The sequence below is a fragment of the Heptranchias perlo genome, unplaced genomic scaffold (assembly GCF_035084215.1).
Source record: "Heptranchias perlo isolate sHepPer1 unplaced genomic scaffold, sHepPer1.hap1 HAP1_SCAFFOLD_1618, whole genome shotgun sequence".
Taxonomy (NCBI): domain Eukaryota; kingdom Metazoa; phylum Chordata; class Chondrichthyes; order Hexanchiformes; family Hexanchidae; genus Heptranchias; species Heptranchias perlo.
The window spans coordinates 1-13,918 of record NW_027138879.1 but is presented as its reverse complement, the minus strand read 5'-3'; positions in this window follow the sequence as shown (position 1 = coordinate 13,918).

Below are 13,918 nucleotides of genomic sequence, written 5' to 3'. Positions count from 1 at the left end.
TGTACCTGCCCTGGGAGTGTTTGATGGGACAGTGTAGAGGGAGCTTTACTCTGTATCTAACCCTGTACCTGCCCTGGGAGTGTTTGATGGGACAGTGTAGAGGGAGCTTTACTCTGTATCTAACCCTGTACCTGCCCTGGGAGTGTTTGACGGGACAGTGTAGAGGGAGCTTTCCTCTGTATCTAACCCTGTACCTGCCCTGGGAGTGTTTGATGGGACAGTGTAGAGGGAGCTTTACTCTGGATCTAACCCTGTACCTGCCCTGGGAGTGTTTGATGGGACAGTGTAGAGGGAGCTTTACTCTGAATCTAACCCTGTACCTGCCCTGGGAGTGTTTGACGGGACAGTGTAGAGGGAGCTTTACTCTGTATCTAACCCTGTACCTGCCCTGGGAGTGTTTGATGGGACAGTGTAGAGGGAGCTTTCCTCTGTATCTAACCCTGTACCTGCCCTGGGAGTGTTTGATGGGACAGTGTAGAGGGAGCTTTACTCTGTATCTAACCCTGTACCTGCCCTGGGAGTGTTTGATGGGACAGTGTAGAGGGAGCTTTACTCTGTATCTAACCCTGTACCTGCCCTGGGAGTGTTTGATGGGACAGTGTAGAGGGAGCTTTACTCTGTATCTAACCCTGTACCTGCCCTGGGAGTGTTTGATGGGACAGTGTAGAGGGAGCTTTACTCTGTATCTAACCCTGTACCTGCCCTGGGAGTGTTTGATGGGACAGTGTAGAGGGAGCTTTACTCTGTATCTAACCCTGTACCTGCCCTGGGAGTGTTTGATGGGACAGTGTAGAGGGAGCTTTACTCTGTATCCAACCCTGTACCTGCCCTGGGAGTGTTTGATGGGACAGTGTAGAGGGAGCTTTACTCTGTATCTAACCCTGTACCTGCCCTGGGAGTGTTTGACGGGACAGTGTAGAGGGAGCTTTACTCTGTATCTAACCCTGTACCTGCCCTGGGAGTGTTTGACGGGACAGTGTAGAGGGAGCTTTACTCTGTATCTAACCCTGTACCTGCCCTGGGAGTGTTTGATGGGACAGTGTAGAGGGAGCTTTACTCTGTATCTAACCCTGTACCTGCCCTGGGAGTGTTTGACGGGACAGTGTAGAGGGAGCTTTACTCTGTATCTAACCCTGTACCTGCCCTGGGAGTGTTTGATGGGACAGTGTAGAGGGAGCTTTACTCTGTATCTAACCCTGTACCTGCCCTGGGAGTGTTTGATGGGACAGTGTAGAGGGAGCTTTACTCTGTATCTAACCCTGTACCTGCCCTGGGAGTGTTTGACGGGACAGTGCAGAGGGAGCTTTCCTCTGTATCGAACCCTGTACCTGCCCTGGGAGTGTTTGATGGGACAGTGTAGAGGGAGCTTTACTCTGTATCTAACCCTGTACCTGCCCTGGGAGTGTTTGATGGGACAGTGTAGAGGGAGCTTTACTCTGTATCTAACCCTGTACCTGCCCTGGGAGTGTTTGATGGGACAGTGTAGAGGGAGCTTTACTCTGTATCTAACCCTGTACCTGCCCTGGGAGTGTTTGACGGGACAGTGTAGAGGGAGCTTTCCTCTGTATCTAACCCTGTACCTGCCCTGGGAGTGTTTGATGGGACAGTGTAGAGGGAGCTTTACTCTGGATCTAACCCTGTACCTGCCCTGGGAGTGTTTGATGGGACAGTGTAGAGGGAGCTTTACTCTGAATCTAACCCTGTACCTGCCCTGGGAGTGTTTGACGGGACAGTGTAGAGGGAGCTTTACTCTGTATCTAACCCTGTACCTGCCCTGGGAGTGTTTGATGGGACAGTGTAGAGGGAGCTTTCCTCTGTATCTAACCCTGTACCTGCCCTGGGAGTGTTTGATGGGACAGTGTAGAGGGAGCTTTACTCTGTATCTAACCCTGTACCTGCCCTGGGAGTGTTTGATGGGACAGTGTAGAGGGAGCTTTACTCTGTATCTAACCCTGTACCTGCCCTGGGAGTGTTTGATGGGACAGTGTAGAGGGAGCTTTACTCTGTATCTAACCCTGTACCTGCCCTGGGAGTGTTTGATGGGACAGTGTAGAGGGAGCTTTACTCTGTATCTAACCCTGTACCTGCCCTGGGAGTGTTTGATGGGACAGTGTAGAGGGAGCTTTACTCTGTATCTAACCCTGTACCTGCCCTGGGAGTGTTTGATGGGACAGTGTAGAGGGAGCTTTACTCTGTATCCAACCCTGTACCTGCCCTGGGAGTGTTTGATGGGACAGTGTAGAGGGAGCTTTACTCTGTATCTAACCCTGTACCTGCCCTGGGAGTGTTTGACGGGACAGTGTAGAGGGAGCTTTACTCTGTATCTAACCCTGTACCTGCCCTGGGAGTGTTTGACGGGACAGTGTAGAGGGAGCTTTACTCTGTATCTAACCCTGTACCTGCCCTGGGAGTGTTTGATGGGACAGTGTAGAGGGAGCTTTACTCTGTATCTAACCCTGTACCTGCCCTGGGAGTGTTTGACGGGACAGTGTAGAGGGAGCTTTACTCTGTATCTAACCCTGTACCTGCCCTGGGAGTGTTTGATGGGACAGTGTAGAGGGAGCTTTCCTCTGTATCTAACCCTGTACCTGCCCTGGGAGTGTTTGATGGGACAGTGTGGAGGGAGCTTTACTCTGTATCTAACCCTGTACCTGCCCTGGGAGTGTTTGATGGGACAGTGTAGAGGGAGCTTTACTCTGTATCTAACCCTGTACCTGCCCTGGGAGTGTTTGATGGGACAGTGTAGAGGGAGCTTTACTCTGTATCTAACCCTGTACCTGCCCTGGGAGTGTTTGATGGGACAGTGTAGAGGGAGCTTTACTCTGTATCTAACCCTGTACCTGCCCTGGGAGTGTTTGACGGGACAGTGTAGAGGGAGCTTTCCTCTGTATCTAACCCTGTACCTGCCCTGGGAGTGTTTGATGGGACAGTGTAGAGGGAGCTTTACTCTGTATCTAACCCTGTACCTGCCCTGGGAGTGTTTGATGGGACAGTGTAGAGGGAGCTTTACTCTGTATCTAACCCTGTACCTGCCCTGGGAGTGTTTGATGGGACACTGTAGAGGGAGCTTTCCTCTGTATCTAACCCTGTACCTGCCCTGGGAGTGTTTGATGGGACAGTGTAGAGGGAGCTTTACTCTGTATCTAACCCTGTACCTGCCCTGGGAGTGTTTGATGGGACAGTGTAGAGGGAGCTTTCCTCTGTATCTAACCCTGTACCTGCCCTGGGAGTGTTTGATGGGACAGTGTAGAGGGAGCTTTACTCTGTATCTAACCCTGTACCTGCCCTGGGAGTGTTTGATGGGACAGTGTAGAGGGAGCTTTACTCTGTATCTAACCCTGTACCTGCCCTGGGAGTGTTTGATGGGACAGTGCAGAGGGAGCTTTACTCTGTATCTAACCCTGTACCTGCCCTGGGAGTGTTTGATGGGACAGTGTAGAGGGAGCTTTACTCTGTATCTAACCCTGTACCTGCCCTGGGAGTGTTTGATGGGACAGTGTGGAGGGAGCTTTACTCTGTATCGAACCCTGTACCTGCCCTGGGAGTGTTTGATGGGACAGTGTAGAGGGAGCTTTACTCTGTATCTAACCCTGTACCTGCCCTGGGAGTGTTTGATGGGACAGTGTAGAGGGAGCTTTACTCTGTATCTAACCCTGTACCTGCCCTGGGAGTGTTTGATGGGACAGTGTAGAGGGAGCTTTACTCTGTATCTAACCCTGTACCTGCCCTGGGAGTGTTTGACGGGACAGTGTAGAGGGAGCTTTCCTCTGTATCTAACCCTGTACCTGCCCTGGGAGTGTTTGATGGGACAGTGTAGAGGGAGCTTTACTCTGTATCTAACCCTGTACCTGCCCTGGGAGTGTTTGATGGGACAGTGTAGAGGGAGCTTTACTCTGTATCTAACCCTGTACCTGCCCTGGGAGTGTTTGACGGGACAGTGTAGAGGGAGCTTTACTCTGTATCTAACCCTGTACCTGCCCTGGGAGTGTTTGATGGGACAGTGCAGAGGGAGCTTTCCTCTGTATCTAACCCTGTACCTGCCCTGGGAGTGTTTGATGGGACAGTGTAGAGGGAGCTTTACTCTGTATCTAACCCTGTACCTGCCCTGGGAGTGTTTGATGGGACAGTGTAGAGGGAGCTTTACTCTGTATCTAACCCTGTACCTGCCCTGGGAGTGTTTGATGGGACAGTGTAGAGGGAGCTTTACTCTGTATCTAACCCTGTACCTGCCCTGGGAGTGTTTGATGGGACAGTGTAGAGGGAGCTTTACTCTGTATCTAACCCTGTACCTGCCCTGGGAGTGTTTGATGGGACAGTGTAGAGGGAGCTTTACTCTATCTAACCCTGTACCTGCCCTGGGAGTGTTTGATGGGACAGTGTAGAGGGAGCTTTACTCTGTATCTAACCCTGTACCTGCCCTGGGAGTGTTTGATGGGACAGTGTAGAGGGAGCTTTACTCTGTATCTAACCCTGTACCTTCCCTGGGAGTGTTTGAGGGGACAGTGCAGAGGGAGCTTTCCTCTGTATCGAACCCTGTACCTGCCAGGGAGTGTTTGATGGGACAGTGTAGAGGGAGCTTTACTCTGTATCTAACCCTGTACCTGCCCTGGGAGTGTTTGATGGGACAGTGTAGAGGGAGCTTTACTCTGTATCTAACCCTGTACCTGCCCTGGGAGTGTTTGATGGGACAGTGTAGAGGGAGCTTTACTCTGTATCTAACCCTGTACCTGCCCTGGGAGTGTTTGACGGGACAGTGTAGAGGGAGCTTTCCTCTGTATCTAACCCTGTACCTGCCCTGGGAGTGTTTGATGGGACAGTGTAGAGGGAGCTTTACTCTGTATCTAACCCTGTACCTGCCCTGGGAGTGTTTGATGGGACAGTGCAGAGGGAGCTTTACTCTGTATCTAACCCTGTACCTGCCCTGGGAGTGTTTGATGGGACAGTGTAGAGGGAGCTTTACTCTGTATCTCACCCTGTACCTGCCCTGGGAGTGTTTGATGGGACAGTGTGGAGGGAGCTTTACTCTGTATCTAACCCTGTACCTGCCCTGGGAGTGTTTGATGGGACAGTGCAGAGGGAGCTTTACTCTGTATCTAACCCTGTACCTGCCCTGGGAGTGTTTGATGGGACAGTGTAGAGGGAGCTTTACTCTGTATCTAACCCTGTACCTGCCCTGGGAGTGTTTGATGGGACAGTGTAGAGGGAGCTTTACTCTGTATCTAACCCTGTACCTGCCCTGGGAGTGTTTGACGGGACAGTGTAGAGGGAGCTTTCCTCTGTATCTAACCCTGTACCTGCCCTGGAAGTGTTTGACGGGACAGTGTAGAGGGAGCTTTACTCTGTATCTAACCCTGTACCTGCCCTGGGAGTGTTTGATGGGACAGTGCAGAGGGAGCTTTACTCTGTATCTAACCCTGTACCTGCCCTGGGAGTGTTTGACGGGACAGTGTAGAGGGAGCTTTACTCTGTATCTAACCCTGTACCTGCCCTGGGAGTGTTTGATGGGACAGTGTAGAGGGAGCTTTCCTCTGTATCTAACCCTGTACCTGCCCTGGGAGTGTTTGATGGGACAGTGTAGAGGGAGCTTTACTCTGTATCTAACCCTGTACCTGCCCTGGGAGTGTTTGATGGGACAGTGTAGAGGGAGCTTTACTCTGTATCTAACCCTGTACCTGCCCTGGGAGTGTTTGATGGGACAGTGTCGAGGGAGCTTTACTCTGTATCTAACCCTGTACCTGCCCTGGGAGTGTTTGATGGGACAGTGTAGAGGGAGCTTTACTCTGTATCTAACCCTGTACCTGCCCTGGGAGTGTTTGATGGGACAGTGTGGAGGGAGCTTTACTCTGTATCTAACCCTGTACCTGCCCTGGGAGTGTTTGATGGGACAGTGTAGAGGGAGCTTTACTCTGTATCTAACCCTGTACCTGCCCTGGGAGTGTTTGATGGGACAGTGTAGAGGGAGCTTTACTCTGTATCTAACCCTGTACCTGCCCTGGGAGTGTTTGATGGGACAGTGTAGAGGAGCTTTACTCTGTATCTAACCCTGTACCTGCCCTGGGAGTGTTTGACGGGACAGTGTAGAGGGAGCTTTACTCTGTATCTAACCCTGTACCTGCCCTGGGAGTGTTTGATGGGACAGTGTAGAGGGAGCTTTACTCTGTATCTAACCCTGTACCTGCCCTGGGAGTGTTTGATGGGACAGTGTAGAGGGAGCTTTACTCTGTATCTAACCCTGTACCTGCCCTGGGAGTGTTTGACGGGACAGTGTAGAGGGAGCTTTACTCTGTATCTAACCCTGTACCTGCCCTGGGAGTGTTTGATGGGACAGTGCAGAGGGAGCTTTCCTCTGTATCTAACCCTGTACCTGCCCTGGGAGTGTTTGATGGGACAGTGTAGAGGGAGCTTTACTCTGTATCTAACCCTGTACCTGCCCTGGGAGTGTTTGATGGGACAGTGTAGAGGGAGCTTTACTCTGTATCTAACCCTGTACCTGCCCTGGGAGTGTTTGATGGGACAGTGTAGAGGGAGCTTTACTCTGTATCTAACCCTGTACCTGCCCTGGGAGTGTTTGATGGGACAGTGTAGAGGGAGCTTTACTCTGTATCTAACCCTGTACCTGCCCTGGGAGTGTTTGATGGGACAGTGTAGAGGGAGCTTTACTCTGTATCTAACCCTGTACCTGCCCTGGGAGTGTTTGATGGGACAGTGTAGAGGGAGCTTTACTCTGTATCTAACCCTGTACCTGCCCTGGGAGTGTTTGATGGGACAGTGTAGAGGGAGCTTTACTCTGTATCTAACCCTGTACCTGCCCTGGGAGTGTTTGACTGGGACAGTGCAGAGGGAGCTTTCCTCTGTATCGAACCCTGTACCTGCCCTGGGAGTGTTTGATGGGACAGTGTAGAGGGAGCTTTACTCTGTATCTAACCCTGTACCTGCCCTGGGAGTGTTTGATGGGACAGTGTAGAGGGAGCTTTACTCTGTATCTAACCCTGTACCTGCCCTGGGAGTGTTTGATGGGACAGTGTAGAGGGAGCTTTGCTCTGTATCTAACCCTGTACCTGCCCTGGGAGTGTTTGACGGGACAGTGTAGAGGGAGCTTTCCTCTGTATCTAACCCTGTACCTGCCCTGGGAGTGTTTGATGGGACAGTGTAGAGGGAGCTTTACTCTGTATCTAACCCTGTACCTGCCCTGGGAGTGTTTGATGGGACAGTGTAGAGGGAGCTTTACTCTGTATCTAACCCTGTACCTGCCCTGGGAGTGTTTGACGGGACAGTGTAGAGGGAGCTTTACTCTGTATCTAACCCTGTACCTGCCCTGGGAGTGTTTGATGGGACAGTGTAGAGGGAGCTTTCCTCTGTATCTAACCCTGTACCTGCCCTGGGAGTGTTTGATGGGACAGTGTAGAGGGAGCTTTACTCTGTATCTAACCCTGTACCTGCCCTGGGAGTGTTTGATGGGACAGTGTAGAGGGAGCTTTACTCTGTATCTAACCCTGTACCTGCCCTGGGAGTGTTTGATGGGACAGTGTAGAGGGAGCTTTACTCTGTATCTAACCCTGTACCTGCCCTGGGAGTGTTTGATGGGACAGTGTAGAGGGAGCTTTACTCTGTATCTAACCCTGTACCTGCCCTGGGAGTGTTTGATGGGACAGTGTAGAGGGAGCTTTACTCTGTATCTAACCCTGTACCTGCCCTGGGAGTGTTTGATGGGACAGTGTAGAGGGAGCTTTACTCTGTATCTAACCCTGTACCTGCCCTGGGAGTGTTTGATGGGACAGTGTAGAGGGAGCTTTACTCTGTATCTAACCCTGTACCTGCCCTGGGAGTGTTTGACGGGACAGTGTAGAGGGAGCTTTCCTCTGTATCTAACCCTGTACCTGCCCTGGGAGTGTTTGACGGGACAGTGTAGAGGGAGCTTTACTCTGTATCTAACCCTGTACCTGCCCTGGGAGTGTTTGATGGGACAGTGTAGAGGGAGCTTTACTCTGTATCTAACCCTGTACCTGCCCTGGGAGTGTTTGACGGGACAGTGTAGAGGGAGCTTTACTCTGTATCTAACCCTGTACCTGCCCTGGGAGTGTTTGATGGGACAGTGTAGAGGGAGCTTTCCTCTGTATCTAACCCTGTACCTGCCCTGGGAGTGTTTGATGGGACAGTGTAGAGGGAGCTTTACTCTGTATCTAACCCTGTACCTGCCCTGGGAGTGTTTGATGGGACAGTGTAGAGGGAGCTTTACTCTGTATCTAACCCTGTACCTGCCCTGGGAGTGTTTGATGGGACAGTGTAGAGGGAGCTTTACTCTGTATCTCACCCTGTACCTGCCCTGGGAGTGTTTGATGGGACAGTGTAGAGGGAGCTTTACTCTGTATCTAACCCTGTACCTGCCCTGGGAGTGTTTGATGGGACAGTGTAGAGGGAGCTTTACTCTGTATCTAACCCTGTACCTGCCCTGGGAGTGTTTGATGGGACAGTGTAGAGGGAGCTTTACTCTGTATCTAACCCTGTACCTGCCCTGGGAGTGTTTGACTGGGACAGTGTAGAGGGAGCTTTCCTCTGTATCTAACCCTGTACCTGCCCTGGAAGTGTTTGACGGGACAGTGTAGAGGGAGCTTTACTCTGTATCTAACCCTGTACCTGCCCTGGGAGTGTTTGACGGGACAGTGTAGAGGGAGCTTTACTCTGTATCTAACCCTGTACCTGCCCTGGGAGTGTTTGACGGGACAGTGTAGAGGGAGCTTTACTCTGTATCTAACCCTGTACCTGCCCTGGGAGTGTTTGATGGGACAGTGTAGAGGGAGCTTTCCTCTGTATCTAACCCTGTACCTGCCCTGGGAGTGTTTGATGGGACAGTGTAGAGGGAGCTTTACTCTGTATCTAACCCTGTACCTGCCCTGGGAGTGTTTGATGGGACAGTGTAGAGGGAGCTTTACTCTGTATCTAACCCTGTACCTGCCCTGGGAGTGTTTGATGGGACAGTGTAGAGGGAGCTTTACTCTGTATCTAACCCTGTACCTGCCCTGGGAGTGTTTGATGGGACAGTGTAGAGGGAGCTTTACTCTGTATCTAACCCTGTACTTGCCCTGGGAGTGTTTGATGGGACAGTGTAGAGGGAGCTTTACTCTGTATCTAACCCTGTACCTGCCCTGGGAGTGTTTGACGGGACAGTGTAGAGGGAGCTTTACTCTGTATCTAACCCTGTACCTGCCCTGGGAGTGTTTGATGGGACAGTGTAGAGGGAGCTTTACTCTGTATCTAACCCTGTACCTGCCCTGGGAGTGTTTGATGGGACAGTGTAGAGGGAGCTTTACTCTGTATCTAACCCTGTACCTGCCCTGGGAGTGTTTGATGGGACAGTGTAGAGGGAGCTTTACTCTGTATCTAACCCTGTACCTGCCCTGGGAGTGTTTGACGGGACAGTGCAGAGGGAGCTTTCCTCTGTATCGAACCCTGTACCTGCCCTGGGAGTGTTTGATGGGACAGTGTAGAGGGAGCTTTACTCTGTATCTAACCCTGTACCTGCCCTGGGAGTGTTTGATGGGACAGTGTAGAGGGAGCTTTACTCTGTATCTAACCCTGTACCTGCCCTGGGAGTGTTTGATGGGACAGTGTAGAGGGAGCTTTACTCTGTATCTAACCCTGTACCTGCCCTGGGAGTGTTTGACGGGACAGTGTAGAGGGAGCTTTCCTCTGTATCTAACCCTGTACCTGCCCTGGGAGTGTTTGATGGGACAGTGTAGAGGGAGCTTTACTCTGTATCTAACCCTGTACCTGCCCTGGGAGTGTTTGATGGGACAGTGTAGAGGGAGCTTTACTCTGTATCTAACCCTGTACCTGCCCTGGGAGTGTTTGATGGGACAGTGTAGAGGGAGCTTTACTCTGTATCTAACCCTGTACCTGCCCTGGGAGTGTTTGATGGGACAGTGTAGAGGGAGCTTTACTCTGTATCTAACCCTGTACCTGCCCTGGGAGTGTTTGATGGGACAGTGTAGAGGGAGCTTTACTCTGTATCTAACCCTGTACCTGCCCTGGGAGTGTTTGATGGGACAGTGTAGAGGGAGCTTTACTCTGTATCTAACCCTGTACCTGCCCTGGGAGTGTTTGATGGGACAGTGTAGAGGGAGCTTTACTCTGTATCTAACCCTGTACCTGCCCTGGGAGTGTTTGATGGGACAGTGTAGAGGGAGCTTTACTCTGTATCTAACCCTGTACCTGCCCTGGGAGTGTTTGACGGGACAGTGTAGAGGGAGCTTTCCTCTGTATCTAACCCTGTACCTGCCCTGGGAGTGTTTGACGGGACAGTGTAGAGGGAGCTTTACTCTGTATCTAACCCTGTACCTGCCCTGGGAGTGTTTGATGGGACAGTGTAGAGGGAGCTTTACTCTGTATCTAACCCTGTACCTGCCCTGGGAGTGTTTGACGGGACAGTGTAGAGGGAGCTTTACTCTGTATCTAACCCTGTACCTGCCCTGGGAGTGTTTGATGGGACAGTGTAGAGGGAGCTTTCCTCTGTATCTAACCCTGTACCTGCCCTGGGAGTGTTTGATGGGACAGTGTAGAGGGAGCTTTACTCTGTATCTAACCCTGTACCTGCCCTGGGAGTGTTTGATGGGACAGTGTAGAGGGAGCTTTACTCTGTATCTAACCCTGTACCTGCCCTGGGAGTGTTTGATGGGACAGTGTAGAGGGAGCTTTACTCTGTATCTAACCCTGTACCTGCCCTGGGAGTGTTTGATGGGACAGTGTAGAGGGAGCTTTACTCTGTATCTAACCCTGTACCTGCCCTGGGAGTGTTTGACGGACAGTGTAGAGGGAGCTTTCCTCTGTATCTAACCCTGTACCTGCCCTGGGAGTGTTTGATGGGACAGTGTGGAGGGAGCTTTACTCTGTATCTAACCCTGTACCTGCCCTGGGAGTGTTTGATGGGACAGTGTAGAGGGAGCTTTACTCTGTATCTAACCCTGTACCTGCCCTGGGAGTGTTTGACGGGACAGTGTAGAGGGAGCTTTACTCTGTATCTAACCCTGTACCTGCCCTGGGAGTGTTTGATGGGACACTGTAGAGGGAGCTTTCCTCTGTATCTAACCCTGTACCTGCCCTGGGAGTGTTTGATGGGACAGTGTAGAGGGAGCTTTACTCTGTATCTAACCCTGTACCTGCCCTGGGAGTGTTTGATGGGACAGTGTAGAGGGAGCTTTACTCTGTATCTAACCCTGTACCTGCCCTGGGAGTGTTTGATGGGACAGTGTAGAGGGAGCTTTGCTCTGTATCTAACCCTGTACCTGCCCTGGGAGTGTTTGATGGGACAGTGTAGAGGGAGCTTTACTCTGTATCTAACCCTGTACCTGCCCTGGGAGTGTTTGATGGGACAGTGTAGAGGGAGCTTTACTCTGTATCTAACCCTGTACCTGCCCTGGGAGTGTTTGATGGGACAGTGTAGAGGGAGCTTTACTCTGTATCTAACCCTGTACCTGCCCTGGGAGTGTTTGATGGGACAGTGTAGGAGGGAGCTTTACTCTGTATCTAACCCTGTACCTGCCCTGGGAGTGTTTGATGGGACAGTGTAGAGGGAGCTTTACTCTGTATCTAACCCTGTACCTGCCCTGGGAGTGTTTGATGGGACAGTGTAGAGGGAGCTTTACTCTGTATCTAACCCTGTACCTGCCCTGGGAGTGTTTGATGGGACAGTGTAGAGGGAGCTTTACTCTGTATCTAACCCTGTACCTGCCCTGGGAGTGTTTGATGGGACAGTGTAGAGGGAGCTTTACTCTGTATCTAACCCTGTACCTGCCCTGGGAGTGTTTGATGGGACAGTGTAGAGGGAGCTTTACTCTGTATCTAACCCTGTACCTGCCCTGGGAGTGTTTGATGGGACAGTGTAGAGGGAGCTTTACTCTGTATCTAACCCTGTACCTGCCCTGGGAGTGTTTGATGGGACAGTGTAGAGGGAGCTTTACTCTGTATCTAACCCTGTACCTGCCCTGGGAGTGTTTGATGGGACAGTGTAGAGGGAGCTTTACTCTGTATCTAACCCTGTACCTGCCCTGGGAGTGTTTGATGGGACAGTGTAGAGGGAGCTTTACTCTGTATCTAACCCTGTACCTGCCCTGGGAGTGTTTGATGGGACAGTGTAGAGGGAGCTTTACTCTGTATCTAACCCTGTACCTGCCCTGGGAGTGTTTGATGGGACAGTGTAGAGGGAGCTTTACTCTGTATCTAACCCTGTACCTGCCCTGGGAGTGTTTGATGGGACAGTGTAGAGGGAGCTTTACTCTGTATCTAACCCTGTACCTGCCCTGGGAGTGTTTGACGGGACAGTGTAGAGGGAGCTTTACTCTGTCGGGAGTTCTGTATCTAACCCTGTACCTGCCCTGGGAGTGTTTGATGGGACAGTGTAGAGGGAGCTTTCCTCTGTATCTAACCCTGTACCTGCCCTGGGAGTGTTTGATGGGACAGTGTAGAGGGAGCTTTACTCTGTATCTAACCCTGTACCTGCCCTGGGAGTGTTTGATGGGACAGTGTAGAGGGAGCTTTACTCTGTATCTAACCCTGTACCTGCCCTGGGAGTGTTTGATGGGACAGTGTAGAGGGAGCTTTACTCTGTATCTAACCCTGTACCTGCCCTGGGAGTGTTTGATGGGACAGTGTAGAGGGAGCTTTACTCTGTATCTAACCCTGTACCTGCCCTGGGAGTGTTTGATGGGACAGTGTAGAGGGAGCTTTACTCTGTATCTAACCCTGTACCTGCCCTGGGAGTGTTTGATGGGACAGTGTAGAGGGAGCTTTACTCTGTATCTAACCCTGTACCTGCCCTGGGAGTGTTTGATGGGACAGTGTAGAGGGAGCTTTACTCTGTATCTAACCCTGTACCTGCCCTGGGAGTGTTTGATGGGACAGTGTAGAGGGAGCTTTACTCTGTATCTAACCCTGTACCTGCCCTGGGAGTGTTTGACGGGACAGTGTAGAGGGAGCTTTACTCTGTATCTAACCCTGTACCTGCCCTGGGAGTGTTTGATGGGACAGTGTAGAGGGAGCTTTACTCTGTATCTAACCCTGTACCTGCCCTGGGAGTGTTTGATGGGACAGTGTAGAGGGAGCTTTACTCTGTATCTAACCCTGTACCTGCCCTGGGAGTGTTTGATGGGACAGTGTAGAGGGAGCTTTACTCTGTATCTAACCCTGTACCTGCCCTGGAGTGTTTGATGGGACAGTGTAGAGGGAGCTTTACTCTGTATCTAACCCTGTACCTGCCCTGGGAGTGTTTGATGGGACAGTGTAGAGGGAGCTTTACTCTGTATCTAACCCTGTACCTGCCCTGGGAGTGTTTGATGGGACAGTGTAGAGGGAGCTTTACTCTGTATCTAACCCTGTACCTGCCCTGGGAGTGTTTGATGGGACAGTGTAGAGGGAGCTTTACTCTGTATCTAACCCTGTACCTGCCCTGGGAGTGTTTGATGGGACAGTGTAGAGGGAGCTTTACTCTGTATCTAACCCTGTACCTGCCCTGGGAGTGTTTGATGGGACAGTGTAGAGGGAGCTTTACTCTGTATCTAACCCTGTACCTGCCCTGGGAGTGTTTGATGGGACAGTGTAGAGGGAGCTTTACTCTGTATCTAACCCTGTACCTGCCCTGGGAGTGTTTGATGGGACAGTGTAGAGGGAGCTTTACTCTGTATCTAACCCTGTACCTGCCCTGGGAGTGTTTGATGGGACAGTGTAGAGGGAGCTTTACTCTGTATCTAACCCTGTAACCTGCCCTGGGAGTGTTTGATGGGACAGTGTAGAGGGAGCTTTACTCTGTATCTAACCCTGTACCTGCCCTGGGAGTGTTTGATGGGACAGTGTAGAGGGAGCTTTTACTCTGTATCTAACCCTGTACCTGCCCTGGGAGTGTTTGACGGGACAGTGTAGAGGAGCTTTA